Below are 24,718 nucleotides of genomic sequence, written 5' to 3' on the forward strand. Positions count from 1 at the left end.
GTTCGAACCTGGAGCCTCTGGTTTCGTAACCGTTTATGATCACGCCAGCGGTCCCGGTTAGAATCCCGGCCTGGACATGGGTATTTGTAAGTGTCCTTTCATCAATTTCATCATATCACCACTCATCCCCATCTTCGCAATTAGTCAAAACTGCATAAAAGCGAAATAAAATAAACCAACTCAATCAATCAATGCAGGAGAAAATAATGTTCCCTTCCAACAATATATATATATATATATATATATATATATATATATATATATAAACACCCCCCCCCCACACACACACACCTAAATGGAACATTATATTAATAACTTGTTAATTGTTAATGGTTTGATAGAAAAATAATCTTACGTTTTGGTTTTGGGCCCACCCAAACTGATCAACTTAGCTACGTCCCTGCTGATAATGCAAGAAGACAATACACGGAACTGGGCGAGGGATATAAAAACATGTTGTACTCTATTGGGATAGGGTGGGTGTGGGAAACGGGAGGTAACATCAGTAGAAAACCAAATCAGAGATAGACTGCTGGACATAGACAGACAAGAAATACTAGCCGACTGCCAGACGAAGACTTCACTAAGGAACCAACTGAAATCAAGGGAATGGGGCAAAGCAATATACATAAATTTAGTACGCAAAAAATAAAGGGGAGGGTTAGCATGGTTCAGACTAGGGGGTTGGAAACAAGTAAAAATGAAGCAGGGGAAACGATATGCTCTTTGTGCGGGGAGGGAGAGACGGACGAGCATCTGCCTGCCCCTCTACGCGTGATTTGCGAGACAAGTGGGTTAAGAACGTAACGGGGAGGGAAATAATGGAAGTGGTAGAAGATAGAAGAGGAATCATAAGTGAGATAGTGCAACGAGTGGGGAGATATTTGTGGGAAGTGAGAGAACGACGAGGAAAGGCGATAGCGGATACCGATAAGAGCGAAGAAACCGCACAAAGTAACCTTAGCTTATAATACGTGGACTGTGGAACCAGCATTGCGCAATATATATATATATATATATATATGTTTGTTTGTTTGTTTTTGTTTCATATTTTCAAACATGTGTCAAAAGAATAACCAATGTGAATCAACATGTAGTGCGTACAGCCAACGGCTCGCACATAGAAGTTCAAATATATATATACATATATATATATAATCTTGGCTTAAGAGTATGGAGTTGGTATAACTATGCGATATTATATTCTGTTATAGTGTATGTGTAAGTCACGTTCAATGGAGAATAATGTCATTGCATTCGTAAATTAATTTGTGAAGTATTACACGAGGTGTAAATTACACAGGGGAATTAGAACAATACCAAATCTACGCTTGTATACACGAGAGCAGTGTGTTTCTAGCTAGCCGGTTTGACGTCATATTTGAAAATTGAAAAAAACAATCCAAAATAATTACTTTAATCCTTTATTTGAATAGGTGTGGATGTGATTAATTACATGTTAAAGCATGTATAATTTACGAAAAAGTACGTTTACAACCCTAAAGTCAATATATTCGTAGAAATATGTCGGTGTAGACTCTGTGCCAGGAGATGGATGGATGAACAAATTCTCCCTTGTTCGGTAGAGACAATATGGGACTACTCGTATAGCAAACGATCGTTGGCATATGAGCAGAAAGTGTACGTGTAAAGTTATTGTTGGAATCGACGCTAAATTTTGTAATATTTCAGGAACTGATTTTACAAAAGAAAATTTTGGACAGTGAGACCAGTATATTCTCGCAACAGGAAAGAAAAGCTCATTCCAAGCTGGTCAACCACCAACTTTCAAAGTATAGAAAAGTTAAGTAGTAGGAACGAAGTAGGTAATAAAAAATACAGCAATCGAATTTGCGTCAAAAACCACGTACGGGAAAATAACATATGAACATGACTTGTACTAAAGGTGTGTGTCCAACATTCTATACACACATAGGGGAAAGTTGCCTAAATCGCACCAGTTTTAAAATCGTACCACTGGTCTAAAAACCAATGTACTGAATATTGGTGCAATCAAGCATCTGTATTTGGAACCTCAGACATCCCCAAGTACACAGCCTGTGAGTTGTACCATAGGCGTGCGCACAACCTCTGATGGGGGGGGGGGGGGGGGGCAAAAGCATTGATGAAAATTCACATGAAAGATTTAAACCTCATTTTATCTCATAGTTTTAGTTTCATTACATATATACATATATATATATATATAATTTTTAGATCCAAATTTTTGCAAACTGATTTAATATGGCACAAAAATTCTCGTGGAGCACCATGGAATCCTCTTTTACAATTTCTTCATTAAGAATAAGATCCCAGGGCCAACTCCCGCTGCCCCCTAACTACGGTTCTGAATTTGACAAGACTGTAAGAAAATGAGAAACTGCGAGCGAAGCGAGCAAGAAAATTTTACGAAATGTATTTTTATTTGTATAAAATTTGATATCGATGGGGGTAATTGCCCCTCTGTGTCTCTGCAGGTGTTCTTGGCCGTCTGGAAGAAATAATACAAGAAAGACGCGAAAACTAATTCTATATTTAGTATCATTTTGTCCTTCTACTCTTAGATTCTCCTAGACTTGCTTTCTTTTACCTCAATGTTTCCCTCCCCTAGAATTGATTTCCGTTCAAGGTTGGGGACAGACAATACCCATTGCACCCCTGTGGTTTCGCCACTGCACCTCCTTCCCACTTAGTTGCTTTGAACTTTAATCGGCTTGAAAATACTTAATTTTCTTGAAGAGTATAATATCGTTTAATAACGGGGGTAAGATTCCTCTCCACTAAATTTCTAGGTGAAAGTACAATAATGTAGGACGGACATGGATGTCTGGAAGGGGTGGGGGAGCAAGGATAGCCACACCTCCCCCTTACAAATCTAATGTCAACATAAAAGTATATATTTCACACGTATAATTTGATTTCAGACATAGTAATTTATAATGTGAGATAATTTCAAATTAAAGTGGTTTTTTTGAGGGGGCAACACTATTGTCGGGGTAATATGCCCCATGGAAAAATAATACCTTGCTTGTCCTTCCGTGGGAAAAATCTGCGGACGTCCATGATTAGGGGGGCAATTGCCCCTCTTTGCCCCCCGTGCGCACGCCTATGGTTGTAGCTGTTGGTGAAGTTATAGGCGTTGTAGGTATGCTCATTTGAAGAAAACACCTGTCCTTCGTGTTTTTTTTTGCAGCTTTTCATAAGGATATAAGAGACGAGTGAAATTCAAGCCCATTTTGATATGTCGCACGACCCCCTTCCCATTTAAATTTCTGAAGTTGAATTCAAGATGGCGGACATCAAGATGGCTGCCGACCATGCGGGTGACGTCAATGTGGTTCCCCCTTGGCCTGATAACGATTGGTCATCGCCATTTTCACGTTCCATGCCGCAGTGGCGTTGTACTGGGGGTGTTAAGTGACTTATTGAGCCACCCTGTATATTTTTAAAACTTTAGTTATTTGTCACATTTGTCAATTCTGTTAGATTAATTTTAACCATGTTCGCACTGTGATTTGCTTACGAAGTGAGTCAGGAAATTTTTTTTGTTCCAAACTGGCGTGGGTTCATGAATCGCACCACATCGCGTCTGCCCAAATCGCACCTGTGCGATTTCTGTGTTCTCTTGTTTTTCTAGAGTCAAATGCAATGTAAGAAGAAAATATGGGAGAGAAGATGAAAAGGGAATATGGTGAATAGATATATGAGAACTTGACATATGCTTTTATTGAATACACGGAGGGAAAAATCGGATTAAATACATGTTGTAAAAAAGTATGGAATTCCGAAGAATCGAGATGAACGGATTGTCGATGACCCCTTTTAGAGAAATTGTCCTGCTCCAGAATCACCTGAAAAACACACCGACAGAGTCACAACGTCTAGAATGGAGACAGAAAAATCTTCAAGGTTAGAAAAGTTCCCCGGAATAAGCCCTTGCCTACGCGAAGACACGACAGAACGAAAGCAATTCCAGAGCGAGAGATCTTCAAAGATCTGTACTGCTCACATCTAGCCCCCTATACGCACAAACTATAGGGAATGCAGAAGAAAATAAGTTAGCATTTCGCTAAGTCTCTACCAAGATTCGACTTTGTAGAAAGTAACATTTTCAATTTGTTATTTATAATACTAAAGATCTGATATATCACGTATGTTTGGAATTATCGTGGCTCTAAATGAACATGCTCTATAGAAAACTCGGCACTGTATGTTGTAGTATTTGAGCCTTTGAAACATGTTCAATCTTTCAAATAACGGTGCGATTTGAGCTCCCTGTGGTGCGATTTAGGAGACCAGTTGCCCAAGTCCATTTGCAAGGGTTTGGAATTTCATATTTTTCTGATAACTGCCTACCTAATTAAACTTCACTGTATTTTTCGACGCGCCTTCTCTCTGTGTGTGTTATTTAGCTTTCCCCTCTCTCCTCACCGTCTCTTCCTACCAATGGTTTGAACGCTTAACCTCTAGTTTCGTAGCCGTACAAAATATCTCTCTCTCTCTCTCTCTCTCTCTTTCTCTCTCTCTCTCTCTCTCTCTCTCTCTCTCTCTCTCTCTCTCTCTCTTTGTGTGTCACTTCCTGCCTTCCCCTATGTTTTCGGTTATTGACGCAATATGCCACATCTCTGCTTTCGGTTTGACTGTAAAATGTTGAAATGACGTCTTATGGCTAAATGGTTAGAGAGTTCAAGGTCAGAAGAATGCCATTCACCTTTTTGATGAAATGTTTTGAGACAGGAATTCGTTCCACGAATACTTAGTCATTTCTGGATGAAGGAAGAAACGTAGAAGTTTTACGTAAGTTCTCATTAAACCTGTATTTGTGAACACACATAATTATACCAAATTAGGTGTTCGGATAGCTTTATAATATACTACTGTTTTCGGGTGGGATGTTCTCTTCTAATTGGATTTCGAATTCTAGTTTAATCATAGTGACAATGTCGAAAAATGTTGCTTTGTAACTAAAAAAAATTACAACATATTTTAAAACTGCACCAAAGGAAAATGGACCGGAAGTTGTTGTGCTAAAACTATGGCGTCTACACGGAACAATTTCTTCACATGGATAGCGTCTATATACGCTGTGAAAATTTGTACGATGACCTGTTGTATATGTCTTCTTCATATTTCGACGCTCGAGAGGGTCCAGACAAGAACGAAACGCATGCTTATAATTTGAGATGATATCGGGAACGAGATCGGCATATAAACTTGACATGACAGAGCCAATGCCTCGTCTCGATCCGTCTCGTCTCGTCTCGTCTCATCTAGATACCATGACTAGTGGTGAGAATTTTAGTAGACCAATCAACGCGCTAAGCTAATGAGATGAGGTGTATATTTCGCAAAATAAAATACGTAATATGCATCATTTTCCTGTCGTGTTTATATGTAAAATAAATATTGAAATCTACTCCACAACCGACGCAGTATTTTTACATATTGCACATATTTTAAAACAGAATCTTATTTTACTACATACATAGAAGAGAAAGGCAAACTAAATTTGCCTTTTGGAGAAGAAAGTAAGATATTCTTCATAAATAAAATGAAAAATGTGAAAGTTGAATATCCCACATTTATCTTATTCCTATTTTGCACTACACTTTATGGTAAATTACAATACGGTAATAAATTAAGAGTATTTGAAAATAAAATCGTTAGAAAAATATTTGGACCTAAAAGGAATGAGGGGTCAGGTGAGTGGATAATGTTACATAATTTTTAACTACATAATTTGTATTCATGTCCAGATATTATTAGAATAAATAAATCAAGAAGACTTAGGTGGGGAGGCCATGTGGCACGAATGGGAGAGGAAAGAAGAGTTTACAGGATTCTTGTTGCGAAAGCTGATGGTAAGAGACCTGTAGGAAGGCCAAGACGAAGATGGAGAGATAACGTTGAGATGGACCTAAAGGAAATCTATTTAGGTGGAAAAGATTGGATTAATCTTGCCCAGGATAGGGACAGATGAAAGGCTTGTGCTGCTGCACCCATAATCCTTCGGGTTTAAGAAGGCTAGAGAGTTAGTTAGTTAGTTAGTTATAATAAGAAATATAATACGAAAGAAACGAAAGGGGGCGTGGCAGTGGGACGTAAAATGCGATCAGGGCTAAATAATATTTTATAGATAACCCTTCATTAATTTTCTCGAGATCTAGGACGCTGAAATTGTTGGTTTCAACCTGTCAGTCATGAAAATTGGAAGCCGATATACAGCAGTAGACTCTGCAGTAATACGTAGCTTCGGGTGTGTGGAATCTCGGAAAGTCGGTACTGGTACCGAGGAAAAAATATCATCCCAATTCCGACTTCGGCAAATGATTTCCCATTTCGGGAACCAGAACATTTGAGAAATTCCAAAGTCTAAAATTGTTATTCTCTATGGTTTTCTGCGTTATTTTGGGGGTTTATTTATTGAAATTAGCAGTTTCTTTTTTCAGAAAAGCAATAAACGATCACTTGAGGGGGAAATAGTATATATAATTCGAGATTCTTAGAATGTGAGGAAATTTTTAAGGTCTCCCTTACCGAAAATATCCCGATTTAGGAAATGTAAATTTGCTTAATTCGCAGAGTGTTTTTTGGTGATATGAGTGTCAGTCCGTTAACAGTCCGTTAACCTGGAACTTCTTGCTCACAACGCGTTACTCCAGTCACGGAGGCTGGGAAGTATAATGACGTCCGCAGTTCGACATTATACTTAGCTACAAGGGAGGTTATCTAAGTGTCCCCCTCCGATTTCCATGAAACGTGCAGGTGTATAGAGGGGCCCAAAGGAAGAAATACTTTTTTTTGTTTCGGCTAAAAAACTATTTTAGGGGGCAAAACCCCCCTCAAATGTCAAGATGAGGATAAATTGAAGTGGGTATGTAACCTCTGTGTCCCCCTCCGATATCCATGAATCTTGGCAGGTGTATAGAGGGCCCAAAGGCAGAAATACGTGCTTTTGTTTCAGCTAAAAACGGGTTTCAGGGGCCAACCCACCCCCCGCCCTCAAATGTCACGATGAGGACAAATTGAAGTGGGTATGTGACCCCGAAACCATGTAAATACGGCATAGGAAGAACACGCACGATAGCACTTGCGTTTTGTACCGACGATCGTACAGTTCTGTGCTGTGTGTGTTCCAATTATATGTGCGTGTTCTTCCTATGCCATATTTACGTGGTTTCGGGGTCAGATCCCCACTTCAATTTCTCCTCATCTTGACATTTGAGGGGGTATTTTGCCCCCTAAAACAGTTTTTTAGCCGAAACGAAAAAAACACGTATTTCATTCTTTGAGCCCCTCTATACACCTGCCACGTTTCATGGAAATCGAAAGGGGAAACTTAGATAACCTCCCTTGTTAGTTGCGGTATCACATTTCTATAGTTGGAAACCTCTTTCCTGTTAGTGTAGCTATATCGCATTCTCGGTGGCACAACACTATTTAGCTGTCGAAGACTAAAAGTTATCATATCACTATGGCCCTAGATGTCCTGACCCTTTATCAAGTTAATCTATCATTTCCATCGTAGCGATTAAAATAAATTAAACGAAGGGGAAACTGGTGGATTTCTTGCATAACAGTTATAGGTTTCACACAGCTCGTTACCTCGGTGGGCGGTCGACTAACAATCCTAACTTGTTCCATTTTCTATTTCATGCAATCTCAACTTCGTCCTCATTTCCTTACAGTTTTGGTTAACCCTGTCAGAAATCAACGTTGGTTGAGGAAAATCACATTCAATCCAATGGAACAGGACAGGCAGAGAGAAAGAAAGTTGGTGTTGAAGTTGAAAGTTTCAATACTTTCGATAGTTATTGCATATACCAAGTTCGAATCCTTGTGAGTTGCATTATATGATCACTCATACTCATTTTCGCGATTAGTCAAAAGTGGCAGATAAGCGAAGCAAAATAGACCAAACCAATCAATTCTCTTATTATTACGTATCACGCTAGTAAGATTATTATTCATAATGCAATGTAAAGTTATCAGTATATTGAACCTTTATTTCGTAATAGATTCTGCCGCATTGCGAAAATAAGTATGCAACCACGATGGACATATGTACTAATCTGAGTAAAAGTTATAATAGGAATTGTAATATCAGGTCCAATCACCGGCAATCGAAATGGGACACCACAAGATCCTGAAATACTCGCTTCCCCGCAAGGTGTTATGTGTGTTGCCTAACTTTACGGCGATGATTGAATTCTAATGGTAAAATTTCAATGGCAACTTCTGCCACTGTCGCAGAATTAGACAATACATATTACGACATACAGGGAATTGAGTATTTCAGGATATTATTGGATTGGATTTTATTGTCGGTGACTGTACATAGAAGCTGCTTAAGGAGACACAAGAAGAAATAGTATATTAGTTAGCAAATTAGATTGGCATCATTTTTAACACACCGCACACACTTTTAAAAATTCATTAGATTCTTGTGATATCCCACGTTATAAAAAAAAAAACAACTTGCATTTCGGTGTAGCAGCAGTTCATCGCTTTGCAAAGTACAGTAATGTAAATCTCCAGACATGGTATAGCTTTCTTCACTGTGAAGCAGTTACAGCATAGCCTACTACATACAAAAGTACCGTGAAAGGCCAAAAAATGCAACGAGATGGATGTAACAAAAATAAATATGAATGAGAACTCACCAGTTGCCAAAGGATTGCAAGCTGCAAATGGTCACTGATATTGCAACTCGAGCAGTGTTCTTTGTATTGAGGTGTTGCTTACGGTAGGCAAAATCACTATATTCCAAGGTCAAACGTTTTTCGTGTTACGCTTCACGGTTCTCAGGTAATTTGCTTTGATGGGAAATTACGAATCTCAGTTTATTTTCTCTAGAAGGGGAAGCCCTCCTAATCGGTCTAGAGCACGTGCTGTTATGCATATGTGCTCAACACGCAAACCTCAGTAGTTAACAGCTGCGGAAGCTGAACGTTTAATAACCCTATACCTACGTGAGAAAGTCCATGGTTTCAAACGTTGTGGAAATTTACGAGGAACCCGCAGGTCTAATAATTCAGTAATTTCCCCTGACTACCTTAACACACTTAACTCCATTTTCCCCACCAGACGACAACGGCGAGGAAGTTTTAGTGATAACAGCAGGATTCGAACAATTTCTCCATGGAAAATCCCTGTGGAGATGCACAAAAGGAATTCGTTACTTGTAACAGCCCCCCCCCCCAAAAATGAACCTGCCATGAGTTTTACGATAAAATATCATTATTATTCAGTATGGATTTATGCTAAACTTTGTGTATATATTCTTTGACATTATTTTTCTACACTATTCTGATTTATGCTAACACTGCAGTGGTCTCGCGGAAAAAACTCCCGTCATTGATCACTATTGTGATCCGCAGCATGTTATCGTTTTTTACTCATTACTTGCCTAAATTTCTCTGCTTTCATAGCGAGAATGTCCTATTTGAAGTATTCTGGTTCACTTAACAAAAAATCGTAAGTAATTTCACTCAACACATTACAGTAGAGAGGAAATTCTAAATCTGTGTATTAAATTTGGATGTGATGAAACCAAACAAAAATACATATCTTAGAATTTTGCTTTCGGTATTTTCTTTCCCCCAAAATTTCAAAAATTGGTTTTTGGTGGTCTTGACCCACTCACTTCATATGTTTATAACAGAATTTAGAAACACGAATTTATATATATTGATGAAGGAAAAGATGAGTGAAATTAGAGAAGAGGCTGGTTTAATGATCTCTTCCGCTGTTCATTAACCTGCCTCCTTCATCGGTTGCCTCCAAGCAGGGGCGCCGACTTGTCAAAATTATTGGGGGCTCTGATCACTGAAATAAATTAATGAATGACTCATTCTCTCCCTTTTTTAAGTTTTGGCCTCAGTGTTCGGAATCTCATAAAAGCCCATGAATTCCTCACAAATATCAAAGTTTTTATTCACAGTTCTAATGCAGAATATTAATTGTCCACGGATGGATATGTCACAAGTTTCGTCAACCATAATAGAAAAATATTCCCGACTTTTAATATCTGCTACCACGGAGCGCAAAACAGATCTCCCTAATATATCAATGATCTCGTTCTGAATGTCATGTGAGAGCCATTTGTAGCCCAAACGTTCCTTCCACTACCCTAGTTCATGCACATCGTCTCTTGAAACTCTTTTTAGTAAAAATTTTAACAATACTCATAAGTACATACTTAGTATATAGTAATAAGTCATGTGTTTTGCTGTCTCTGATCATAGTCCCCCCTCCTCCCCCAAAGTTGATGGTTTAGCGGTCTCAGGGCCCCAATTGATGGTCTAGAACATTTCAAATGTGTATTTAAAGTTAAGTTCATGTGGCACAAATCAGAGTAAACTGTACAAGAGAAGCAAAATAATACATTAGATCCTCTAAAGCAAAATTATTTGGGGGCTCTGCCCCACATCGTTATAATATGGGGGGCTCGAGCCCCCCCCCCCCCCCCAAGCCCCATGGAGTCGGCGCCTATGCCTCCAAGTTATCCCAGGAATGCGCTGAATTTCATATTGCTTCAATACTGAAGTCATACGGGAGGTTACGAAAGTAGCCTCGCCGATAGACGACTGGAAGAGTAACAACCTCTAGTCCGGCAGGAGTATAAATGCGAAGTCCGGAAGGACATCGCTCTCATTCGCTTACAGTTTTACTCTGAATCTACTTCGATACACTCAGCGCGGCATAACGGAGGACAAGTTGGTCAGAGTCGAAGTTCGGACTCTGACACGATATGGACTGAGAACACATCTTTATCTGGGACAAGACTTTACAAGAACTTCGGGCAGGTATAATAGTGTGGAGAGAGCATTGTCAATCATCTATAACTCATCTTTTCCTTCATTGACCGAGGGGGGTCCCTTTTGCATTAGTTATGAACCATAAACCTCTCGCTTTATAATTTGCTACATCCCGGTGACTATCGGTTCACAAGGTTCAATTGAGTCACACTTCAATATAGAAATACTACGTATCCGAAAACACTCCCGTCAATTTAGCGTGGATCGCTATTGTGCTCTACTGAAATATGAGCTCTAGTAACAAGTCAACAATGGATAAATTTCAAATAACGGCTGAACGAACATAGTCCCTGGACTGTTTCAGGAAGTTAGACTGGGAGCCAAGGCCAACAATGTTGCCCAACAGTAGTAGCAATGAGTGGATCACTATTGTAATCCGTGCGACCACTGCTTAATCCAACTTTTTGTTTGTTCTTCACTTTTCATAACAATTATAATCGTTTGTGGGATGGCACGTGCCTCTCTGCTCCCCCGCGAAATCCGCCAATGTTTCTACCCATAACATTAGATGCAGGCAACTCTTCAAGTGGGTTGTCAAACCACTCACACGTCCCTCCGATTAATCTTATTCGGGAAAATAAATTTTCAATACGATCATGAAAGTCTTGATGTTAGAATGTCCAGAAAGAAACTGAACTTCAAATTTGCCCACCAAAGAAATAATCCGCGTTGGGCAACTTGCTAGCGCCACGTAGAGGGATCCTTAAGAAGTACTACGCCGTTGAGTGCATCAGTCTATATTGGTTAGTTTTCATCCTGTGAGCAGTTAAGTGAAGTCATGTTGCATGACTGCGGCGATTTTCTGATACACAGAAAATGAAGATAGTACTCGAAGAGCAACGCGGCGTGTGCAACAAATTTTGTTTCAAATTTCGCAAGACCTTCACAGAAACACTCAAGATGTTGCAAGAAGCATATGGAGAAGACTGTATGAGCCGGACACAGTGTTATGAGTGGTATGAGAAGTTGAAAGCAGGCAGAACTTCCATTGAAACCGATGCAAAACCTGGAGGCCATCAACACCGTGTGATGACACGCATGTTTTGAGCGAGTGCGTGCTGTGGTGCAGGAAAATCGTCGGTTGACCGTCCGTGAAATAGCAGAAATGTGAATAATGAAAACTTCGTGGTATATGATTTTTATGGAAAAACTGAGCATGTATCGAGTTGATGTCAAATTTGTTCCACGATTGCTGACAGATGAACAAAAAATAACACCTGTTGACATAAGGAAAGATATTTTGAACCGAGCAAATGAGGAGGCTAGCTTCCCAATATTCCTCTGATTTAGCACCTGCGGACTTATTTTTGTTTCCCAGGTGAAAATAAAACCTGATAGGATGCCGCTTCCAGTCCATAGAAGAGGATACGGAAAATTCGCTCCGGGACATGCATGCTGTTCCCCATAATTCGTTCCAGAACGCATATCAGCAGCGGAAGAAGTACTGAGAGCTCTGTATTAGCAGAGGATAGCACTACTTTGAAGGTGATAAATCCGATTAAGCTGTGTACAAGGTAAATAAATGCATTTTGAAAAAGTTCGGATTTATGGACAAACCTAGTACCTTTGCTCTTAATGTTATTGTTTAATACAAAAACGGATCAAATAGATGTCATGAACCTTTTTGAAATGGGACTGAATGATACTGTAAACAAACTATCAAGGAACTGGATTTCCAGTAGGAATGCCCTAGTTGGCGCTAAACTTACTACCTGGGTGGAAATCATGGCCGCCTGGCTGGCTGCTTGACTGGTTTTGAGGAATAGGCATGTTCTAATTGCAAATGGCTTTCTTCGACTGGATTCTGTAGAACAGTCAATCAGAGCGAAGTTTGGCCTTGTGAAGATAATCTGTGAGTTTGGCAAAGGAACTTTTTTTTATATGTAGTTTCCGAGTGTTGGTTCGCCAGGAGTCCCGGGTTCGAATCCCGGCCTGGCATGAATGTTTGTGAGCGTTCATTCATTAATTTCATCATTACTCATCCCCATCTTCGCAAATTAGCCAAAAGTGGCACAAAAAGCGAAGTAAAATAAAACAAACCAATCAATCAATCGGAGTGTTGATTGTTTTTGTTCGCTTATCGATAAAAGAAAAGTAACAGAGCTGATGTACGTTCGTGTTCAGTTCATTATTATTTAGGTATTTATGCAAAGCTATGAGATGGGCACATGACAAATGTCATTAGCCGATAATAAAAACCCTTATTATTACAAGTGTATTAAATGATTTACATATTTAGTTTGCCTCCCTGATGGCGCAGTGGTAGCGCCATGGCATTGTTATCAAGGGTTCCCGGGTTCGATACCCGGTGAAGGTAAACAGTGGTTCGAATCCAACTTTAAACTGTAGGTCCAGTCCCGATAAGCCTTTCTGTGCATAAAGTGGACTTAAAACACAATATATATATATATATATATATATATATATATATATATATTATGAATGAACGCTGCAAATCTCGTGTTATTGTTTAGTGATCCTTTATATGCTTTCAATCTGAATTGCAAGTCTGAGTAGCGTACAGTTTTCTTTTTACAGGGGTTTAACTGAGTGAAGTTGTGTCAATGTGCCAGAATTGAGAAAACTGAGGTGAGAGCGGTGATCAAATATTTTGTGAAGAAGAAGTGGACGGTATCCACAATTCATGAGGACTTGGTGGATACACTAGGGGACACTGCTCCTTCATACAGTATGGTGAAGAGATGGTGTCGTGAGTTTAATTGTAGGAGAGAGTCGTGTGAGGATGAACATGCAGGTGGAGCACCAAAAACTGTCATGACGACCGAAAACATTAACAAAGTCCACGATATCGTGCTGAAGGATCGTCGAGTCACTATCCGTCTTGTTGCTGAGATGTGTGGCCTGTCATATGGTACTGTTCAAAACATAATTACCCAGGAATTGCAAATGAAAAAAATTGCTGCAAGATTGGTCCCTCGAAACCTCACCCCAGATCAGAAGCGCACCCGAGTGCTCATCAGTCAAGAACTTCTCGACAAGTTTCGTGCTGATATAGACGATTTCCTTGCCCGATTTGTAACTATGGATGAAACATGGGTCCATCACTTCGACCCAGAAACAAAATCACAAAGCATGGAGTGGAAACACCCACATTCTCCACCAACGAAGAAGGTAAAGGTGCAAACGTCAGCCAAGAAGGTGATGGCCTCAATTTTCTGGGACTGCAAGGGTGTCCTTCTTGTGGACTATCTACAAAGAGGCCAAACCATCACTGGCACATACTACAGTGACCTAATCAAAAAATTACGTGATTCCATCAAGAAAAAGAGGCGTGGGATGTTGACCAGTGGTGTGCTCCTTTACCAGGACAATGCACCTGTCCACACCTCACGCATTGCGAGGGCCGCTATCGCAGATGCATCGTTCGAATTGTTGCCCCACTCACCCTATTCCCCAGATTTGGCCCCCAGTGATTTCTATTTGTTCAAACATTTGAAGAATGACATTCGTGGGCAAGAAATTTCTGATGATTCTGAGGTGATAAGGGCTGTGGACTCATGGTTGGAGGACGAGTCGGAAGATTTTTTTTTTTTTTTTGCAAGGTATCCAGGCGTTGCAGCACCGATGGGAAAAGTGCATTGGAGTTGCAGGGGAGCATGTTGAAAAAAAAAAAAAATTGGAACCCTATTGTCACTCTTTCCATGTTAGGGTCAGAGCAACCTGATCGCCCCTCGTAAGTAACAGGTGAATCAAAATTTCAATACTCTTAAGTATTTGAATAAATATATTAAAAGCTCTTTTAGGGTACAATGGATGAAAATAAGTAAAAACATTGATTTGATAATTTAAATTCAAGGACTTCTTTATTTTAGAAATGAGTAGGTTTTAATTCCACAATTTCGTAGTATTTCACGATTCAAAAAATATTGATAATTTAAAAATGCGGTATACTAATCATGATGCAAATTATTCATAAACATCTATGGGCTTACGTACCGTATTTGCCGGCGTATAAGACGTATCGTCTATTTTCTTGGACACATTTTTGAAGAAAGAACTTTATCACTTTACATTTTAATGTACAGTATTTCAAATATAAAGTAATTTGTAAGTCTACTTTAAAGAAAATAACTTATCTAATCTAACTAGATAAATAACTGTGTTTAAAAAAAGTGATAAAATGAACTGCAATAATTACCGTGGAATTTCTCTACTCTCAACAACATATAAAATATTACCTAACATTCTTTTAACAAGACTAACCCCATATGCTAATGAAATTATAGGTGATTATCAATGTGGATTTAAACGTAACAGATCAACTACAGATCAAATTTTTCACATCAGACAGACACTTGAAAAAAGTGGGAATATAATCAAAATGTCCATCAGCTATTCATTGATTTCAAAAAAGCATATGATTCGGTCAAAAGAGATAAATTATATAATATATTAGTAGAATTTGGAATACCTAAGAAGCTTGTTAGTATGATAAAAGTATGCACCAGTGAAACAGAAAGTAAAATTCGTGTAGGTATTAATATGTCTGACAAATTTACAATTCATGATGGGTTAAAACAAGGAGATGCATTATCTCCATTGCTCTTTAATTTTGCCTTAGAATATGCTGTTAGGAAGGTAAAAGAAACTAAAGAAGGACTAAAATTAAATGGTGTGACTCAGTTGTTAGCATATGCAGATGATGTAGACTTACTGGGGGATGATGTGAATACAATTAATAATAATTCTAAAATATTTTTCAAAAGTGCTAAAGAGATAGGTTTGGAAGTTAACAAAGAGAAAACTAAATATATGCTTACAGGCCGAAACCAAGTGTTAGGTAATAATCAAAATCTAATTATTGATAACAACTCGTTTGAACCAGTTTCCAAATTCAAATACTTAGGAGTAATATTAACAAATGAAAATTATATTAAAGAGGAAATAAAAAGTAGGCTTAATTCAGGAAATGCATGTTACTTCTCTCTTCATAAACTTTTGTCTTCTCGTTTAATATCTAAGAAACTAAAAGTTAAAACATACAAAACAGTAATTTTGCCTGTAGTATTATATGGATGTGAAACTTGGTCGCTTACATTGAAAGAGGAACATAAATTGAGAGTATTTGAAAATAAGATCCTTAGGAAAATATTTGGACCTAAAAGGGATGAGGAGACAGGTGAGTGGAGATGGTTACATAATTTAGAACTACATAATTTGTATTCATGTCCAGATATTATTAGAATAATTAAATCAAGAAGACTTAGGTGGGCAGGCCATGTGGCACGAATGGGAGAGGAAAGAGGAGTTCACAGGATTCTAGTTGGGAAACCTGATGGTAAGAGACCTGTAGGAAGGCCAAGACGAAGATGGAGGGATAACGCTGAGATGGACCTATAGGATATCGGTAAGGATGGATAAGAGTATATAGATCTTTCTCAGGCCTGTGTTGCTGCAGCCATGAACCTTCGGGTTTAAGAAGGCTAGATAGTTAGTTAGTTAGTTAATCTAACTAGAAGTGAAAAAGCTGTAAAACAGTTACATAAATTAGGATAGGGTTCCCGGATATTTCAGAAAAAATACGGGGCACTTATTTGTCAAGGCTACGATGCAGGTACATCTTCTAACGGAACGTGTTATATTGTTTTAAAGCTTGAGTACTGCGTATATATTCCACGAACTAATATAGGGTAACGAATCTTGGAGCCTTTCACACTAAATGACGTTAATTTTTACTTTTGTAATGCAATTTTCTAGTATTATTACCCATGGTGCCTGAAGAGTTTCGTCGTGTGCGCAGGACACCAAGTTAGCAGAGTTTAGATTCTCTGCAACGCTTCAAAGAGTTTCTTTTTATGGAATATATACACCCGTAGCTTACCACAGTGGGTTAAACTTCTTCAGTACGGTTAAAAATAGAAAATAGTCATGCCAGGTTGACTCAACTATTCCTATCGTTGAAATACGGGATAAAAAAGTGCCCCGAGGACTTTGTCGGGACAACGGGATGCCTGGGAACCCTAAATTTGGAGGCGCGGGGGGCAATTGCCTTCACTTTTTTCATTTGGTGCCCCCGACCTATGGCCTCTTAATGATAACTTGTCTATCACACTTATGGCGCCCAATTGGCACTACTGCTGTAAAGAATTTCACTACTTGTTCTCTTTTGTCTTTTTCATATGTGCATATTGCAACACTTCTATGTGAAATGTTGACGTTGTCACATCGTATGCATTTACGCAGACGACTCTACCTTATGTAATTCTAGTAACCTTGGCAATGACAAACTAGTGAGTACGTGAAATGAATAACAGATTAGATATGCAATTACTACGTAATTGCGTTAAATTATTATATTATTGGCAATTTACGCACAATATATTACCCTTATTGGATACAGGTACATTGTTATATCAACCGTTGTTAATTTTTTACTCTCATCGAACAAATCTATAGAGATATAAAACCTCTCGCTATATCAGCACTTGTCATTATTTCAGTTTACAGGGCGTTTTTTAAATGGTGTTCGAGAACTACAGAAACGTATAGAGGAAATAAAAATCCGAATAACTTTTCCCTGTAACATTTTTGTCGTTGGTGCGTCGTTTCGGGGCTATTTTGTTCGCATTTTGGACATTGCTTCCTGTGATGAAACGGCGCATTCTAGTGTTGCTAGGAGCACACATATTCTGCGAGAAATTAAATACTAGCAGCCACACTGTCTTTGAATTTTTATTTTTTTTGTTTTTGAGTGTCGCTTTTATACCATCTTTGTCAAATTAGGATGAATAATGATAGGATGAAATATTGATGAATGGACATTCACAAAGAACACCCATGCCCATGGACGTCCTTGGATTTTTCCAGGGAGGGGCAAGCAAGGTAATACTTTCCAGGGAGGGGCCAAAGGAGTCATATTTTCCCCCAAAATAATGATGCCCACTAATAAAACACTATTTCAGTCTGAAATTATGATGTTTCTTCAAGGAATTTATAATAATTAACATAAATTACTGTGACTGAAATGAAATGAATGGAACTCTTGGCTCAAGTGTATCTAAAAGGAGAAACCAAAATTGCTGTCGGGGGAAGGGAGCAAGGAAGGGAAGGACCAATACCTTCCTCTTTATCTTACCTGTTTTTAGACAGACTCAAGCGCGGATCCAGTGTTCCCCTCCTCCCCGCGTCATCCGGAAAGTAAGTTTAAAGTGAATAAAATGTGCGTGTTTCAGATTAAAAGCAAAAACCTGAATAATGTGAAACTTTTATATTTGCAAATAAGTGACACGTAAGAGACTTGAATGATTGAGTTTCGTTTGAAATCCACTTTTATGCACAGAAAGGCTAATCGTGACTGGACCTACAGTTTAAAGTGGGATCCGAACCACTAATGTGCCTCCACCGGGTATCGAACTCGCAACTTCAGTCATTTCCCTGTTTCTGCGCGGCTCTGACACACCCAGCCTCGTAAATGGGTACCTGTGGCCAACCCTAAGTGGTAAAGGCTGTTCTACGTGATGCTGATTACACCATCCCAACTATGACAGAGATCAAGAATATGTGGAACTCCATACTTCCACATCACCCACCCCACCCCTTATGCCTGCATGACATGTGTCCACACGCACGTGGATACCTTTGCCTTTCCTGCGTGATTTGACAAATATATGAACATTAATGGTATCTCTGTTGAAAAATAGAGTGCAAATGCCTGATTGTATGTTATAAAATATCTCGAACGTTCGCACTGCTCAGTATTTTACAAACATCATCAGAGATTGATTTCGACAACAAATATGACAAAGAATATCACACCCAATCAAATCTCGCAAGGTTTCTGACAAATATGATAGTTCAAGAAGTCATTTTTTTCCCTCTGCTTAGAGCAGAAAACTAAAAAGTCATTCTTCATTAATAGATACAATACAAGGTGAGGTTGGACAAGTTCCGACTTGGATGGAATTATGTAAAATATCCTCTTCAAGGGCACAGGGTATGAACATTGAGGAAAGATGAAGTGATTCTGTTGAAGAGCATTCAAAGATGCAAAATCATCATCATCATCTTGTCAGGTGCAGAAAGAAATTCGTTCGGTTTTCCTTGTTAGGTATTGTGTATATGAAGTATAAAAACTTTTTGTAACGCCATATTGTCCATTGCCTGAACGAGATTTTCACGAGTCCAGAAAGCATATATAAAGGATGTTATGTAATAGAAATACTTTTTGTTGAGTCTTGTCACGATTCTAAAAAATATCTATATATTGTATTCAAAATGTGAATGACTTGACTGAAGGTCAAGTGTAACCAATGGCAAGTCCGGTTGAAAATGACAAGTCAGAATTAATAATGAAAGTCACGATTTCTACGAAACGAAAGGTGTAAACTGATTATATGACGTTTGGAGTGGTACTTTACTACAGATTTAATTAGGTTAAGTCAGTAAATTATAATGATAATATTGTTGTTTTATTTATAAGAGACTTAAGTATTATATTACAAGGACGTATTAGGTAGCACTATTAATTTCTTCGTTATTATTATATTTCTTCGTTTTGTGTCACTTTCTTTTGTCTCATGCGGTGGGCAGAACTGTTCTATCGATAATTCTGTATGCATCATACACACTGAAGGTTCTTGTTCCGAAAACAGCTGTATTTCCGTTGGAAATGGAGACTGTCGATTTATACAGGGTGGAACCGAACTAAACCGACATGGATGTTGGCTGAGTGTTTTGATATGAGTAACCCATGGTTCTCGGTACCTTATTACTAGACCTCGGAATTTAGGTTTAAACCTATTTTTTTCCTTTACAGGTAAATAAGAAATAACAAGTTACGTCAGCGTTTCATTAAAAAATGCAACAACTGATGAAGTTTTATAGTGCTTAAAATAACCTATTTTGCTTGTTAGAACCTATTTTAGGTTTTTGCGCCTAAATCAAGCCTTGTTTTAGGTTTTTATATATTTTTAAAGGTTTTACAGAATTTGGTGACGAGAACATTCAATGACGTACGTGTTTGAATCGTACTCTCTGTCGATTTCCCTTCCTCCAAGTCCATGGTGATTTTTCAAAGCTCTAAACAAGGCAAAATGTCTGGTGCCACTGTTACCTGCACAATCCAAAGTGGTCTGATCTGTGTGGTCTTGCTCACTTTCGCGTCATTTCGGTGCTTTGTGGCAAACTAACATTTTAGTATTGAAGTTTGCATCTGACTATGTTTTTGTTGAAAGATTATTTTCAGCATATAAGATGATCCTCACAAACAAAATTGCGGAGTTTTACTGTGGATAACATGAAAAAAGATTTTAATAGCAAATTTTCAATGGTAAGTTCTGCCATTACCGTAGGGTTAGGCAACACACATAACGTTATGCAACTTAATATTTTTAGGACCTATTTTAGGATTTTTAGAGCCTATTTTAGGAACCTAAAGCACACTTTTTAGAACCTAAAAATCCGAGGTCTACTTATGACAGAATAATGTGATGTTGATGTGTTATACTTGTCCTTTGAACCGTGATAGATGGGTTCTCATAATTTAAAAAAAATAAAAATAATCAACTACTCATCACCTTCTGTTATATCATGATTGGCAATAGAAACAATGCACAAAATACATGGGTAAAGAAACAAACCTAAGACATAACTCTTACTTGTTTGTTACAGTACAGTAGACTGTGCACTCTTCACTGTTTCTCTAAAGCAGCTGTTGAAAATGTCGACCGCCATGATCACGACAAATTGTACAGCGACGCAGCACGGAGTGTCGCACATGCTCCACCATCCCAGGAGATTGACACACATCTTCATCGGCTGCGATAATCCTATCAAACAGGTCAATGGGAGTGTCGACTGGAGTCTCGTATACTAAGCTCTTCACATGACCCCAAAAGAAGACGTTCATCATATCTTGCGATCAAACTGGCCATGGAACAGGACCACCAGTACCAAACCATCTTTGACGAAACTGTGTATCACGGTGTTCTCTACCAGTTATAGTAAAGTGTGCCGGCGCCCCGTCATGTTGAAACCACATGCGCATAGGTAGTTTAGCTCGAGAAACGAAACAAATTCCTTGTAAACATACACGAAGGTAGTAGAGTTTGAACAAACGACAGAAATGCAATCACTCTGTACTAAGGTACCGGGGACCATGGGTTCCTCATATCAAAACCCTCAGTCAACATCCATGAACAACCTGTGCAAGTTTGTCGGTAGAGTTCGGTTTCATCCTGTATACAATGCAGATGTTGTGCCCACTAACTGATGACAATGTTTAGTGCAACATCTCTATTTTAAGCATCTGAGCAGCTGTACATATTTATAATTTACGATGTAATTCCGTTCTTTTTGCTGGTAAAATGTTGAAGCTTGTCCCTAGAACAAACATTTGAAATGTGCGAAATAATAGTTTTGGTAATTCAGTTCATCCTGTATAGTTAAAGCTAGAACATGGACTTCAATTTAAATAAATGAACAAGGACAACCAGAGCAATAACGGGGCAACATTCAAGTTGGACATTACACTTTCGTTCCTGTTTCTACAAGTTAGGTCAAATGTAGTCTGTTTTTATTCAGATGAGTTCTTCTAATTGAAGAATGAATGAACCACACGTTCGTTGTGGACGACAATTCATTTTGTTCTTTTTAAAAGAATACTAAATTACTGAGAAACTAGTTTCTTCCTCAACAACTATCACATACATAAAATCCTCAAACTCCCACGTGATCAGAATGACTAATGCATCACGGATTAAAAAATCCAGTTGTTGCTGGCGAAGTTGGTTGTATGCATTAAAGAGAAAATAATGACTAAAATGAATGCCGATGGCTTATATCCTGTTTCGTTCTTACAAAAGTAATGGAAAATTAATTCAATCATGTAGAATGAAACAGGTACGTGAGAAGAGCATATCTATAACGTTCTTATAGGAAACCTGAAGGTAATAATACACAAATGGAATTGCATTTTTGCAGGGTTTTTTAAGGGCAATTGTTGCCTAGTGATTGATCTGCTTGATTTATGATGACAGACAGTTAAAGAATTAGTATTTAGAATTCATTGCACTTATACTTTGAGTGCCTGTGATATCGGATTAAGAGGGAAGGCAAAACTAGCAATCTCCCTCTTAAAACTAACAATTAATCTTAATAATTAACCCTAGCTTGCCCGAGGGGGCTGTCAGGCCCACCATCTCTATTGTTTTCAATTTTTGAACTGAATTTTTTAAAAAAAAATTGAAAATAAATTATATTTTCCCTAGGCTGTTCCCAATATTTATGTATTACTTTTTTTTCATAAAATCATAAATATAAGGTAAATAGGAGCCAAAATACACTAGTTGGGCTTATTAGGAGCTATCTTTGAATGCATGTTATTTCAGACAGTCGTGCCAGTGAGTACAATTGGTACAATTTGGTTGATAATGATGGTAATTTTGGTAATTATTATTATTAATGAACAACTACACCTCTGTAAACATAGAAGCATTAATTAAAAATTATTATGATTTTTGTGAGTTTTTGTGAATGGTAAAATATTTGTTTGATATAAAGTAAAGGTAAAGTGTTCCCCTGTGCATAGCACCACGCCATGAAGGCGTATAGGGGGTGTGGGGGTAACGCCCCACACTTTCTTGATCCGGTCGTGAGTGGGGGTGATGTGATCAGCATCACGCCCCTGACCGCCTTTACCCCCCAGGGTATCCCCCAGGTACCCATGTTATTCGACGCTTTGTTTGATATTCATGCAATAATTGGTTATTATTTCTTATTGACGATGATAATTTTTATGATTATTATAATTAATTAATAAATGCGCATATATAATCAACAAAGGAAGCAGTGATTGAATAACAAAATGGTTTCTTGAATATTAGTGATAGAAAATGTGTGGACATGTGAGCCCCCCCCCCCCTCCCTCTTTCAGGTAAGTACGTTTCTCGTACTGTACGGGTAAGCTAGGGTAAACATAAATAGTAAATGGTGGCATTTGACGTCAAGAAAGCAGTCAACTCCCCTGATGTCCAAATTAAGCAATCACCCATCAAAGACTTCGTATAAAATAAAAATAAACCTTAATGAACTTAAAGCATATCAGCTACTAAAGACAAAGTAATCCTTCCCCACCAGGGATGGTTGTTATTCCACCACTGTTGAAACTAAGGAACAACTGTGATGAAATTGTGTGGTGCATGAACGCTAATCGGCACAGTGAACAAAAAATAAATAAACCAGCTTCGACGCCAAATACTTGAATGCCTAATCAAAGTGGTGCAATGACCTAAAATTTGTCAAGAGTTGGCATATGGCGCAATTGATCTTGCAAATAACTTTCAAATCTCTGCTACAGAAAGCAGTTCGCATGTTAGAGGATATCTGCAAGAAACTCTGCTGGTGTAATATAGCAAGCAAGGGCATCCATCGAAGTGAAAAAAAAAGTTTACCTGCACTAGCCATGCCAACTTCAGGTTTCGCTGAGGGACGTGACAAGTTCACATCTGTTCAACATATCCTGTCATAATGATCCAAACAAAACAATAATATAATTAAGAGATTTTGTTATTATGTGCTTCTAGGAATAATGAATTCCAACAAAATAATAACTAGGTCCTACTTTTAAACTATCGTGTTAACTCTAGTTTATGGTGCATCGTTTATTGAACTTCTGCCGCAGTTCACACCAAAAGCCACTTTAGAAATAGAAAACGCACAAGCAACTTTTGTCAGTACTCCCTGTTTCCATTCTTCTATCAAACACAAGTCCAAATTGAGGAAAATGTAACAAACCAATTCACTGTTGTCAGTTATGTATTTTAAAGGAATGTCTATCAAATCATAACAATCAACGGCGCCCGAAGGGTGAGGCCGGGGGGGGGGGTTGACCCCCCTGAGATTTCTGGAAAAGGGTAATGTAATTTAATTTTTTTTAAATTTCATTTGATTTTGCTTTATTTTACTTCGCTTTTTGTGCCACTTTTGGCTAATTTGCGAAGATGGGAATGAGTAATGATATGATGAAATTGATGAATGGACACTCACAAACATCCATGCCCAGTCCAGGATTCGAACCCGGGACCCCTGGCGTCGTGACGCGATGTGCTAACTACTCCATCACGGGGGCCGGCTTGATGTAATTTGAATCGTGAAATTGTAACGATATTTTATAATGAAAAATATTGTTTCTGTAACTTGCAGGTCTTAAGTTACAGCAACTACAGTCCCTACCAAAAGTTTAAGAACACCTTGTCATGTGTTCTTCAGACAAGCAGAAAAAGTACATATGCGAGTGCTTTTCATGAAATAAACACTTAAATACAAAATTGAAATTATTATGTAATGTTATTGAAAGGTAAATCAAGATCAAGGAAGTGTAAGGGCATATTAATGCACCAATTTCTGGCATTCCTGGGGTGTAATCTCATTTCATATTTCGGAGATCTGTTCACGAAGTTCCTGAACAATCCTTGGCTGGCGTCTGGCCTAACGAAGTCCAATGGTATTCCATAGGTTTTCTATAGGATTCAGGTCCGGACTTCGTGCTGGCCAAGCCAACAATGGGATATCCCTTGCTTGAATCCAAGCCAATGTTGCTGCTGACGTGTGGCAAATCGTGTTGTCCTGCTGGAAGACGAAGTGCCCGTTGTGTAGCTTCTGGGCGGACGGAAGCATGTTATCTTTTATTGTTTCGATGTATTCTCGTGAATCCATGGAGCCAGGAATAAATCTAAAAATCCATCATTATCGCTGGCTTTACGGTTATCCTTTACCACTCTCGCGATAATCCGGTCCTCGCGTACAGACGTTACCCTGGGGCGGCCGCAGTGTGTTTTGTCAACCATTGTACTTTTCTGCTTGAATTTGTTTATTGTTTTCGCCACACAGGTTTTACTCACATTCAATACGACTGCAATTTCTCTACGAGACCTATTGCA

At 38.5% G+C, this 24,718-nt stretch overlaps 1 protein-coding gene across 2 annotated transcripts in view; it reads right to left on the reverse strand.

Annotated features, from left to right (window-relative positions):
- LOC145981811 (platelet-activating factor acetylhydrolase-like) overlaps nt 1-24,718 on the reverse strand; it is a 183,965-nt gene that overhangs the window by 145,990 nt on the left and 13,257 nt on the right. The window contains exon 1 of one of the 2 annotated variants that reach the window (XM_083115238.1): nt 8,664-8,715. The exons of the other annotated variant lie outside the window; for it this stretch is intronic. The gene's annotated coding sequence lies outside the window, so the exon portion shown is untranslated. Of the gene's footprint in view, nt 1-8,663; nt 8,716-24,718 lie in introns of those variants that run through there. 2 annotated transcript variants of the gene reach the window in all.

This window comes from Lepisma saccharinum, chromosome 30 (assembly GCF_977018435.1).
Source record: "Lepisma saccharinum chromosome 30, izLepSacc3.1, whole genome shotgun sequence".
In the NCBI taxonomy this organism is placed as follows: Eukaryota; Metazoa; Arthropoda; class Insecta; order Zygentoma; family Lepismatidae; genus Lepisma; species Lepisma saccharinum.